This window comes from Rutilus rutilus (assembly GCF_951802725.1).
Source record: "Rutilus rutilus genome assembly, chromosome: 15".
Lineage (NCBI taxonomy): Eukaryota > Metazoa > Chordata > Actinopteri > Cypriniformes > Leuciscidae > Rutilus > Rutilus rutilus.
In genome coordinates, this window is record NC_140220.1 from 27,668,022 (window position 1) to 27,680,097 (window position 12,076).

Genomic DNA, 12,076 nt, shown 5'->3' on the forward strand with positions numbered 1-12,076 from the left:
TATAGTTTGCCCATATTAAAATTCTGTTTATACTTACCCTCATGTCGTTTCAAACCTGTATGACTTATATGTCTTTCTTTTGCAGAACATACTTTTTTTTTTTTTTTGCTCATTAATTATATTTAAATAACAATTCAGATGCAGCTCCTGAAAAAAAGATCATGGCCATTGTAGCCTAAAAATTGTATAATAAATTCTGTTGAATAAAAAAAAACTTTTTAAAGCTACTTTTTGTAATGTCTATTTAATGCTTTTCTAATTCAAAACAATGATGATTTCAGAAGATCATTTGGGGATAATTTCTCAGCCAAATTTGATGTGTGATTCAGTTGCGATTCATTTGATTAATTAATCGGCATATCATGTAATTAAAAGATTAAAAGACTCAAAACTCAAAAGTTTTAATTAATTGATTTGATTTGATCAATTGAATAATGTATGTGTTTACAGTCTTAGGTTTACTACTAAGAGTTGGCTCACAAAAGAGAAGAGTTCTTCACAACCTAAATAAATACCATCCATTTCGGTTCATGTTCTCTTGCCATTTTCTGTGCAGATGTGCAGAGGTGTGACATGTGAATGGAGTTTGCGCTGAGTGAGTGAGTGAGAAATCCCCTGCCTTTCTAGACTTAAATGGGACGGATGTCATTTCAGCTTGATAAGGAGAAATATGGCTTACATACTGCACTGTATTGACAATTTAACCAATGTTATCTTAACAGTAACTACACCTAAAGATAACACGATGTCCCTAGAAAAGAACAATTACATGTTTTCAGGGAAAATGGTGTTGGCGTGGAATGTATAAAGGTAAGAGGAGAGCAATGCTATAAATGGAAACCTCTTCATACCTAAGCATGGGAATCACTGCGCTGCAGATTTGGGCATAAGAGTTTCCTCATGATTTTCAGTGCACATTCATTCTTTTTCAGCTGTGGTCATATTTTTGTGAGGAGAAGTAAACATTTCACCAATATCTGTGTTTCAGCTGGTTGCGTGTTGAATTTTTGTGATTTATCCAGGTAGAAATAAATAGCGAAGAACCTCTCTTGAAGAGCGTTTCTAGATGATTGTGTAGATTGCCGCATGAGTAATGGAGAAAATGCTGAGAGAGAGAATATGAGAGGGAAACTCTGCTGTGGAGGAATTCAGTACATCTATTTTTACCCCGCTTGGTGAGAGTGGTTGCTATGGCATTGCCGATGGACACCGTTGTCATGCCGGCGTCTCCGTGCGTGCAGAGCTGCACCGAAGATCCATGCTGGAGTGACTCACATCCTCAGAGCTTTACTGACCTACATCTGAGAGAACACACGCACGCAAACACACAGCGAGCCTGTAGAGACTCGATCTGACTGAGAGAAGGAAAAAAAAAGGGAGAGTGAGAATGTGTGTAGGCACCTTGCATGAATTTATTAAAAAAAATTAATGTGGACAGGAACGGAACAGGAAAAGCCATGTTTGGTTATCTCGACTGTATGGATACAGTTAGTAATGGCGGTGATTAAGTTTGTGTTGAAATTAGACATTTTTTCAGAGAGTTTAAAGAAAAACTTAGATTTGAATGGTAATTTGACTAATCATTTAACCAAAAATGTCTTGTGTGAAACATGGAAGAAGTTTTAGCTATCTGACGATACACATCGCGATACGTCATTATGCGTAACAATTTCATTTACATTTTTGTGCATTTGGATAGACGCTTTTATCCAAAGAGACTTGCATTCAAGAATACATTTTATTAGTTCATGAATTTCCTAGAAATTGAATCCTTGAACTTGCGCCATGCTCTGTTGAGCTACAGGAATATGCCACCTGTGGTGTAAACTAAACCAAAACTATAAGACATTTTTTTTCATTGCAAGTAAAACTGAATAAATATATATATATATTAGGGTGGTCCTTATTTTTAAAGTCTCCAATTGTCATGCTCTTAACCCTTCAAATTGTTCCTTTATATAAGTACAGCATTCCAATTTTTATGGCAGTATCATAATAATTACTGGTAGCTCAATAGCGTTAAACTTTCTGAGATTTTGATGATTTTCGTAAAAAACGATCATTTGAATTGGTGTTGTACCTGGCTAGTAAAATTCCAAAAAAATCTCCACATATTCCATATGCTCCATATATTCCTAAATATGTATTTTAGATACATATCTCAGTTTACTTATTGTAGAAACTAAATCCAAATGAATCCATCCATGACCTGGTTTAGCAGATTTACCTTTCCTGGTGGAATCAATACATATTTCTATTGATGATCACCTTGGTTATTGTTTTGGTTTAGAGCAAATTTTTTGGTTTAAAAAATTACATTACGTTCCTTGAAATTGACCCGGAACTTTGGCCGAATCAAGCAGATTATCAGGAGCCACAGGCAATTATACATGCAATGAAAGTATAGTCAATGATCACGCCGAGAGAGGAGTGGCTCTGATTCAAGAATACAATGGCTATCTCACACACTCTGAAGAACAATTGCAGTTTCTCCTTCATGTGGTGGAAGATCACCGACGGATCTATCCAGACTGCAAAAAGTCAACACTAGCTGCTGAGCATCAGAAATGAGGGATTGTTGAAAATGTTGTGCTTTTTTTTAGATTGTTGTCATTGTTGTTATGTCAGTGTTGCTCTGATTTCAATAAAATGTAGTTCATTTGCAGCAACTTTTAATATTACTTGCATATCACAATAACGCCGCACAGCTTAAAGGAGAACTCCGGTCAATTTTAACATTGAGCTCATTTTTTTGTACATTTGGAGTGCTGTCAGTACAGAGAACAACGACAAAAATCGGTGTTGCCTACACCGTGTTATCCTCGTTTTAAAATTTGCACCCAGTTGACTTCAATGGGGCAAGTTTTAAACCTGCATTTAGCCTCTTAACATCCTTGATGTGTCATTACAAGTGCACAGGTCATGTGAGTGATTCCTTCGGAGTGAACGCGGGTGAATCTGACTGCAGTAGATGTGAAAGAAATATATAAAAAATGATGTTTATTCAGCCAGCGCACATACCTGTATTTACATCCTGTTTTCGGTCGAAGTCCACAGTAATCGATTGTCGAGTTCACGCGCATAGGTTTAGTACCTATGATCACGCGCGTGAAATCGACAAACGATTTTTTTCGTTGTTCTCTGTACTGACAGCACTCCAAATGTACAAAAAAAATGAGCTCAATGTTAAAATTGACCGGAGTTCTCCTTTAACATAGGCAATCTTCCACATGATTGAGCTACCTCTAGATATCATTTTTTTGTCAACATTTTTGCATATTTCCAATTTTGAAGTTAAAAGGAACAGTTTAAGAGGTTAAGACACTAACATTTTGCACAATATTGGACTTGATAAGGACTACCCTAATATATATATATATATATATATATATATATATATATATATATATACTCACCTAAAGGATTATTAGGAACACCATACTAATACTGTGTTTGACCCCCTTTCGCCTTCAGAACTTCCTTAATTCTACGTGGCATTGATTCAACAAGGTGCTGAAAGCATTCTTTAGAAATGTTGGCCCATATTGATAGGATAGCATCTTGCAGTTGATGGAGATTTGTGGGATGCACATCCAGGGCACGAAGCTCCCTTTCCACCACATCCCAAAGATGCTCTATTGGGTTGAGATCTGGTGACTGTGGGGGCCATTTTAGTACAGTGAACTCATTGTCATGTTCAAGAAACCAATTTGAAATGATTCAAGCTTTGTGACATGGTGCATTATCCTGCTGGAAGTAACCATCAGAGGATGGGTACATGGTGGTCATAAAGGGATGGACATGGTCAGAAACAATGCTCAGGTAGGCCGTGGCATTTAAACGATGCCCAATTGGCACTAAGGGGCCTAAAGTGTGCCAAGAAAACATCCCCCACACCATTACACCACCACCACCAGCCTGCACAGTGGTAACAAGGCATGATGGATCCATGTTCTCATTCTGTTTACGCCAAATTCTGACTCTACCATCTGAATGTCTCAACAGAAATCGAGACTCATCAGACCAGGCAACATTTTTCCAGTCTTCAACTGTCCAATTTTGGTGAGCTCGTGCAAATTGTAGCCTCTTTTTCCTATTTGTAGTGGAGATGAGTGGTACCCGGTGGGGTCTTCTGCTGTTGTAGCCCATCCGCCTCAAGGTTGTGCGTGTTGTGGCTTCACAAATGCTTTGCTGCATACCTCGGTTGTAACGAGTGGTTATTTCAGTCAAAGTTGCTCTTCTATCAGCTTGAATCAGTCGGCCCATTCTCCTCTGACCTCTAGCATCAACAAGGCATTTTCGCCCACAGGACTGCCGAATACTGGATGTTTTTCCCTTTTCACACCATTCTTTGTAAACCCTAGAAATGGTTGTGCGTGAAAATCCCAGTAACTGAGCAGATTGTGAAATACTCAGACCGGCCCGTCTGGCACCAGCAACCATGCCACGTTCAAAATTGCTTAAATCACCTTTCTTTCCCATTCTGACATTCAGTTTGGAGTTCAGGAGATTGTCTTGACCAGGACCACACCCCTAAATGCATTGAAGCAACTGCCATGTGATTGGTTGATTAGATAATTGCATTAATGAGAAATTGAACAGGTGTTCCTAATAATCCTTTAGGTGAGTGTGTGTGTATATATATATATATATATATATATATATATATACTGTATACTGTGTATATATACTGTGCATATATATATATGAAGAGTTCAGATGCAAAAGCCTCTGAGTGCCATCTGAAATTTTCTTCTAGAATGATAATTTTTATCAAGCTTGTATATTTAAGTTCAGTAATTTCACTTAAATGACAATAAATAGGTCATTTTCATTGCCATTTAAGTGAAATTACTGAATTTAAATATACGAGCTTGATAAAAATGATCATTCTAGAAGAAAATTTCAGATGGCACTTAGAGGCTTTTGCATCTGAACTCTTCATATATATATATATATACAGTGGGTACGGAAAGTTTTCAGACCCCCTTAAATTTTTCACTCTTTGTTATATTGCAGCCATTTGCTCAAATCATTTGTTCATTTTTTTTCCCTCATTATTGTACACACAGCACCCCACATTGACAGAAAAACACAGAATTGTTGACATTTTTGCACATTTATTAAAAAAGAAAAAAAGAACTATCACATGGTCCTAAGTATTCAGACCCTTTATATATAATGTTCCTTCTCCAACTTGCCAATAACTTGAAGTTGGAAGTACTAAAATGACTAACTGTATTATAACTAAAACTGAAATAAAACAATTAAAACAATTTAGAAATATTTTCAAAATGCAAAAGCTAATAAAAATGTCAAAAGCACATAACAATATAAAAATAAAATAAAAATGGAAAATATACAAATAAAAATAAGAACTAATTCAAAATATGAATACAAATAGAGATGAATAGAGATAAATGATTAAATTTAGGGATGCACCGATATGAAAATGTTTACTGATACTGATAACCGATCATTTTTATATTTGAAAGTGATAACCTATATGTTGGCCGATAACTCTAAATTCAAATCCAAACTTTGGTATAAATTTTGATAGCCTGATTAGAAATAAAAAGGCCACTAAAAGCCACGTCTTACGCACTTCAACATAAATCAAACATATACAGTACAGTAGCCTAGTTTGAACCAGTGTACATTTTTTAAATTAATTTTACACTCCTATGGCCAACTTTCTTTATCAAAAAATAAATAAAACATATTCTGTTGCCTTACAAAGAAATAAAATAATGCCTAAATAATGCAGACAAAACATTTGACATCATTACTTGCATAAAAAGGAATCAAAATGCATGTGTCATAAATAAATTGGATTAGCTTTCGCACAGACAATAGCCTAATGAAATGATTTTAATTAAACCATATTGGTGGTGAAAATAATACGAGAAAAATTAAAGTGCTAGATGTTAATAATAATGTGTCAAAGTTCAACATCTAAAATTAATATTACTGTTTCAAATAACAGCATTGCTGTTTGAGCTAGGCGCGCTGAATCTGAATAGCTGAATGAACATCGGGAAACTAAAGCGCTTTATTAGAAAGTTAAATCAATCGTTAAACCAACGAAATGCATATGAGATTAATCAGATATTTATACAAAATAAAAATAATATTACAACTTATATATACTCACTTCAACTAATTTATGCACAAAAAGGTGCAAATGCACAAGTGAACTTGAACTAAGTTATGTAGTCAGAACGTGTAACTCCTGTTGTGCTGACACACGGCAACTAAACCCAGATAATTCACAGCGCTTTCTTACAATAGTGTTCTATTTATAAAGTTATGTATATGACAGTCCCATTCCTAGTTATTAATGTCTTGCATTGCTGTTTGAGCTGCATGTGCTGAAGCTAAGGATGGTCACCCATTTTGATATACATCACTGTATATGTGTATATATACAGTGATGTATATCGAAATAGGTACAGTACATTTTTTCCCATACAAATAAATTATGTTCATATAATGAAAATGAATGCTGACCACAGAGAGCAGCTTGGACATAAATATCTCCTTTATGTTTTACACAAGAAAAAACACGAGGATGAGTAAATAATGAGTGAACTGTCCCTTTAAGAGCTAAAATAAAAAGCAAATGACGGCGCAGTGGAATCCTTACATGCAATTACACAGTTGAAACGTATATATCATCCATCTGTGACTGTTTTAATACGGTAATTCAAGATAATGTGCTATTGTGTGAAAATATTCCAGAAATAGGGCGGTTTATAGCGTACAGAGCACCTAAGGGTAGTTGTGGGTGTGTGTGTGATATAAAAGAGACCTCATTTGTTTGAGTGAGAGAGCGGAGGAAGAAATTGTTTGTTTGTCGTGCTTGTTATCTGGCTTTAACCTAGTGCTTTAGGCAGATCTGGTTTGGCTGACTTTGGTCGAATAGGTAAATGTCACTCTGTCGCAGGAGAAGCCTGAAAGATGTGGTTTTGTTAGCCTGTTTCCTTCTGCTATTTCTTCCTTTCTTGTTCGCTTTTTATTCTGCTTGCTGTTGGTTAGCTGAGAGTTTGTAGACTCTGCGTTTGATTGGCTGGAAACCCCTTTTATTTCTACCTCAGCATATGATTGGCTGCTGTTTGTCAGTGGTGAGCTACTCCTGATTTCCTGATTTGCTGGTGGTGAGTGTGTGGTGACTCAGCCTGCCGCATGATTGGCTGCAGCTGCCTGTTGAGCTGTGCTTAAGTCGCAGTAGAAGAGAGGAACAGTGAGCGAGCGAAGCAAAAGTAGGTCACTAGGTCAGCAGGTCAGTGAAGCATCTACTGACATCACAGTTACAAAACCATTGCTCAGCCTACTGTTAACGCCACAACCGCTCTGCAGGAAATGCTGGGGACTGCCTTACTTCCTATTTCTTTAGCTCTTTAGCTTTTATGTCTTGTTTTATCCTCTTTTTTTTTCACAAGCCTTCCCCCTCATTTTTTTTCTTCTTGCATGCCTTCTTATCCTTTTTTCTCTCGTACCCTCTTTCATGGCTTTACATGCCTTGCTTTTTCTTGCGAAATTCACTCCATATTTAGGTGAACAGAAAATATTTGACTCGATCCATGCTTCTTTTTCCAGTTCTTCATCGCCTCTCCACATGTGCCCTTCTCTTGTTTTTCCCAGAATACTCCCTGTCCCTCTCCCTTTCTGTGTTCTCCCCCATTCTAAGAAATCCCTTGGATATCTATTTTTGTATGTGCAAATGACATGTTTTATGTGTTAAGGAAATATCTGTGGCACAGAGTCGGAGGATTCCTCTTCCTTATTTCCCCTGTAGTTAAGCAATTGTTTTCATGTTGGAATTCAACTCCACCATCATTTTAAGTTATTGTGACTCATATCTGGAAAGCATCTAAATGCCAGATATCTTCATTTCACAGCCCACAAACATCAAAAAGATTTCAATGAAAAGTGTCAGGATTTTTTGTGTGCTTTGTCAAACAATCCTGAATCCAATTTTGAGCATTCCTGTCATAATTTGAAACCGATCCTAAATGATCCTAATGGAATCCAAAATGATCCTCCTGGATGAACTGAAATTCCCATCGGATTTTCTTCTTCTTTTTTTTAGTCCTCTATGTATTAGTAGTCTTTGTAGAGTAAAAACTCTACTTTTATTGTTTTGGAATCATGTATTACTCTTATATTTATATTCCATTTGATATTCAAGGATATTTTATTATTGCTGCTCATAATAGTCGTGAATATGTTCTAGAAAATGTGATTATGTTGTAATCTTGTTAGAAAATTCCCATTTTGTTTTTGTTTGTGCACTAGGGGTTTGTGTTCATTTGTTTTTAATTCTTAGAATCCTGTTGTATGTTGTATATGTAGTCTTTCTTACTCCATGTACATTGTATTGGAATTATGTTTCGCTTTGGACAGTTAAAGGAAATCTCAAGAGGAGCTGTGGGTGTTTTAAAATTCTGAAGGATTTATTTAAAATCCCTTTTGATGTTCTACAGGGATATTTTATGCTATTGGTTTCATAATAGTCCTACTGGGAATATTTGCTGGAAAGATCTAGTTTTATTTTGTGTTTATTTGGAATCCTATACACCAACTTTCAAAATATGTTCACCAAGGCTGCATTTTTGATCAAAAATACAGTAAAAAAAAGTAACATCATTACAGTTTAAAACAGCTGTTTTCTATTTTAATGGGGTTTTTTTTCTTTTTCTTTTCTTGTGATGGCAAAGCTGAATTTACAACATCACTACTCCAGTCTTCAGTGTCACATGATCCTTTAGAAATCATTCTAATATGCAGATTTGCTGCTCAAGAAACATTTCTTATTATTATCAATGTTGAAAACAGTTGTGCTGCTTAATATTGTTGGGGAAATCATGTTACTTTTCTTCAGGATCCTTGATGCACAAAAGTATTCATTTGTTTGTACCATAATTCCATATTCTATTAGAAATTCCAATACTTGTTTGTGCTTTAATTTAATTTCATTGTTTTTCTTCATTTACACACTGTAATTTAGTATTCTATTAGTTTGTATGTTAGTCTTGTTATGTTTCTTGTTTGCGGTTGTTTGTGTCGGCTTTCTCTTTCTTTTCCTGAATGTTGCGGGAGTGGCTGAATTGGGTGTGATCTGCGTCGGTATGCCGTTCTTTATTTTGTTTTTGTGTGTTATCTGGGTCAGTAGTCACATGTAGTGATCAGAAGGGGGACATAGCTGGTGTGCAGCGTGCCGTGACCGGAGCTCCAGACCTGCATGTGACGCTCATAGTAAAACTGAGACCTTGAAAGTGAGATTTCCAATTATTACCAGTGTTATCAGTAGCACACTTGTCAGACACCTCCGCGGACCATGGACCATAGTGCATTATAGCGATCATCATGAGTTAGTGTGTCTCCACTACATCTAATGTGGCTATGTTAGCAGCTAATTAAACTCATCCAATCAATTAAATAAACTTCCTTCCCAGAGGTTTCTTTGTTGTTAATCCAGCTTTATAGAATTTGATGAGACTTATATACAAAACATTCAAATGCAATTAGTAGATTTATATCCAGATATCTTTATATACATTTCTGGTGTAAATTTGTTTGACATTTGTTGTACAATATTTCTCTTGATCCTATTCTGGAAGCCGGATTTAATAGGCAGTTGGGTCATTCTTCGTTTGAGGTGGCAAGTGGTGTCCCTCTACTTTGCAACTGTTGAAATAAACTTTAAATGGCAATAAATCATAAAGAGTTTGCATATTGGTATTATCTAGGGTTAAAACAATTTGTGAACTCTTAACGTGTAATAAAATCTGCCTGTTCCCAGTATACATCAAAGAGTTATCCTTGGATGTAATTGCAATACACAAATAAAGTGGTTATATTGTGAATATAGATTTTGTTTACCGTGTACAATTTAATGAAATTGTAAAAAATGTATTATCATTCTTTCTTAATTTTCAAAGGCCTAAATGTTGCAAAATTCCAGACAGTTTCATGTTTTAGAGTCTGTGATGTTACCTGGGTGGTGCACACGTATTTGACTAAAATTATAAATCAAGATGTCACATGACACAACACAATTTAAATTGTGCAATTTAAACATGGCAATACATTTTATTATAAAAAATTTCAATCATTTTGTTTTTCAAATTCTGTCTCTCATCACTCCAATTGAAGAATGACCCAGTTGCATGTGCTTTTTTTTCTTCTTCTTCTTCTTTGAGCTCATAAGAATCTGTGGGTGTGTTTAGGTATGCGTGTCCGTTCTGCGTGTGAATGTCATACGAAAATGAACTGACGCCACTCTGTTGCTCAATCTGTGTGGTAGCTGATAAGTCACGCTAACTTCTAGCATTACGCCATACTCTTTGCTATTATCCTTTTTATAGACCATTGAAATGCCCATAAAGTACAAGCTTGTAAACAAGAACAACTGACTGTTTCTGGCAGGGGGACAAATACAGTAATGGGTTCTATCATTAGTATTTGAGTGCTAATGAGAAGTGAGGTGTTGTGTGACTGACTGACAGAAGGCTTTTCTCTGCAGTATGCAAAAAAGAAATATCTTTATGGGAGTTTTAAGAGTGTCTTGTGTTAGGAGCTTTAGTGGTGCTTTCACACTAGAGAGGACTCTGCGTCTGTTTGACGTCAGAGCTCGTTTCATTTGGTTGGTGTGAAAGTGGTTTTCTGAAGTTGGGTGTGCACTAGCGAATCATAAAGGTGCAAAGGCTTGGAAAGGTGGCCTGAGGTTTATGGGAAGCAATCCCAGATTAGAAATTTTTTTACATAGATTTTTTTTACATTTATTTTTCTTTTATGATTTTTCTTTTATTGTATTTTTTATTATTTCATTTTCACTGTGCTTTTCATGCTTCATATTGCATTTTATTTGTAGTTTCAAATTATTTGTATTTTTCTGTTGCCTTTTTAATGTTTGATCTTGACTATTTTTGTGTTTCTTTACAGTAACCATCTTGGCCAGGACATTCTTGTAAAAACATATTTTAAAAGATTCTTAATAATAATAATATGCAGAGTTGTTAGCTAGTTACGGTGTTTAACAGCTGCTGCAGTTGTTCTTAGTGATGGTACGTATCACCCAAATAATTTGGACCCAAATAATTCAGTGTAAAAAGAGACTTGCGGCGGAAATAGGATCGAATCAAACTCTGGTTCAGACTAGACAATCAAACCATGCATGAAAATAGCCTAAATGTTCAGTATTTGAGAGAATTAGCCAAAATACACACTGTGAACTGTATTCTGATAGTAGTAATCTTGAAAAGCACATGCACTTTGACCCAACTTTTATCACAAACCTAATGCTTATTAAAGAACTGAACTGGGTCAAAGCGGCTACTTTTGTTTGTGAAGTTGTGTACATTTTTACATGAACGTCACATGCATTTTTTTTTTTTTTAATAATAATAAAGTTTATAATGAAGCGAACAGGATGCTGTCGTCTCTATTCAGAAGATGCTCATTGATTACTGCAGTCAGTTTGTTCAAGACATGGAAACCTAATATGAGTGATGTGAAGGCAATACCGCACCAACACTGCTATATATAGACTGCCCTCAGGGGTGTGTGCCTTTGACACATGCACTTCCCTGGACACGTCTTTCAGCTTGTCAGCGTACTACAGCTTCTTCACGTCTCACCCAGCTCACTCTCACGGCTTCTTTCATGCTGGGTGATTTCCATAGAGAACGAATGCCTGTTCTCATTTTACCAGAGTTGTATACAGGAGTACAAAGAGTTATGCACTCCCACATGAAGGGAGGCACTCATATATTTTATTTATTTAATACATTTATCATTTTTATTTTACTATTATTATTATTTATATATATATATATATATATATATATATATATATGTATATGTATGTATGTATGTATATATAATGTGTGTATATATAATGTGTGTATATATATGTATGTATATATAATGTGTGTATATATAATGTGTGTGTGTGTATATATATATATATATATATATATTTATATGTATATATATGTGTATGTGTATATATATATATATATGTATATATATGTGTATATGTGTATGTGTATATATATATATATATATATGT

At 35.4% G+C, this 12,076-nt stretch overlaps 1 protein-coding gene across 5 annotated transcripts in view; it reads left to right on the forward strand.

Annotated features, from left to right (window-relative positions):
- The window catches only part of clocka (clock circadian regulator a), a 69,710-nt gene that overhangs the window by 21,826 nt on the left and 35,808 nt on the right, over positions 1 to 12,076 (forward strand). The window lies entirely within an intron of this gene.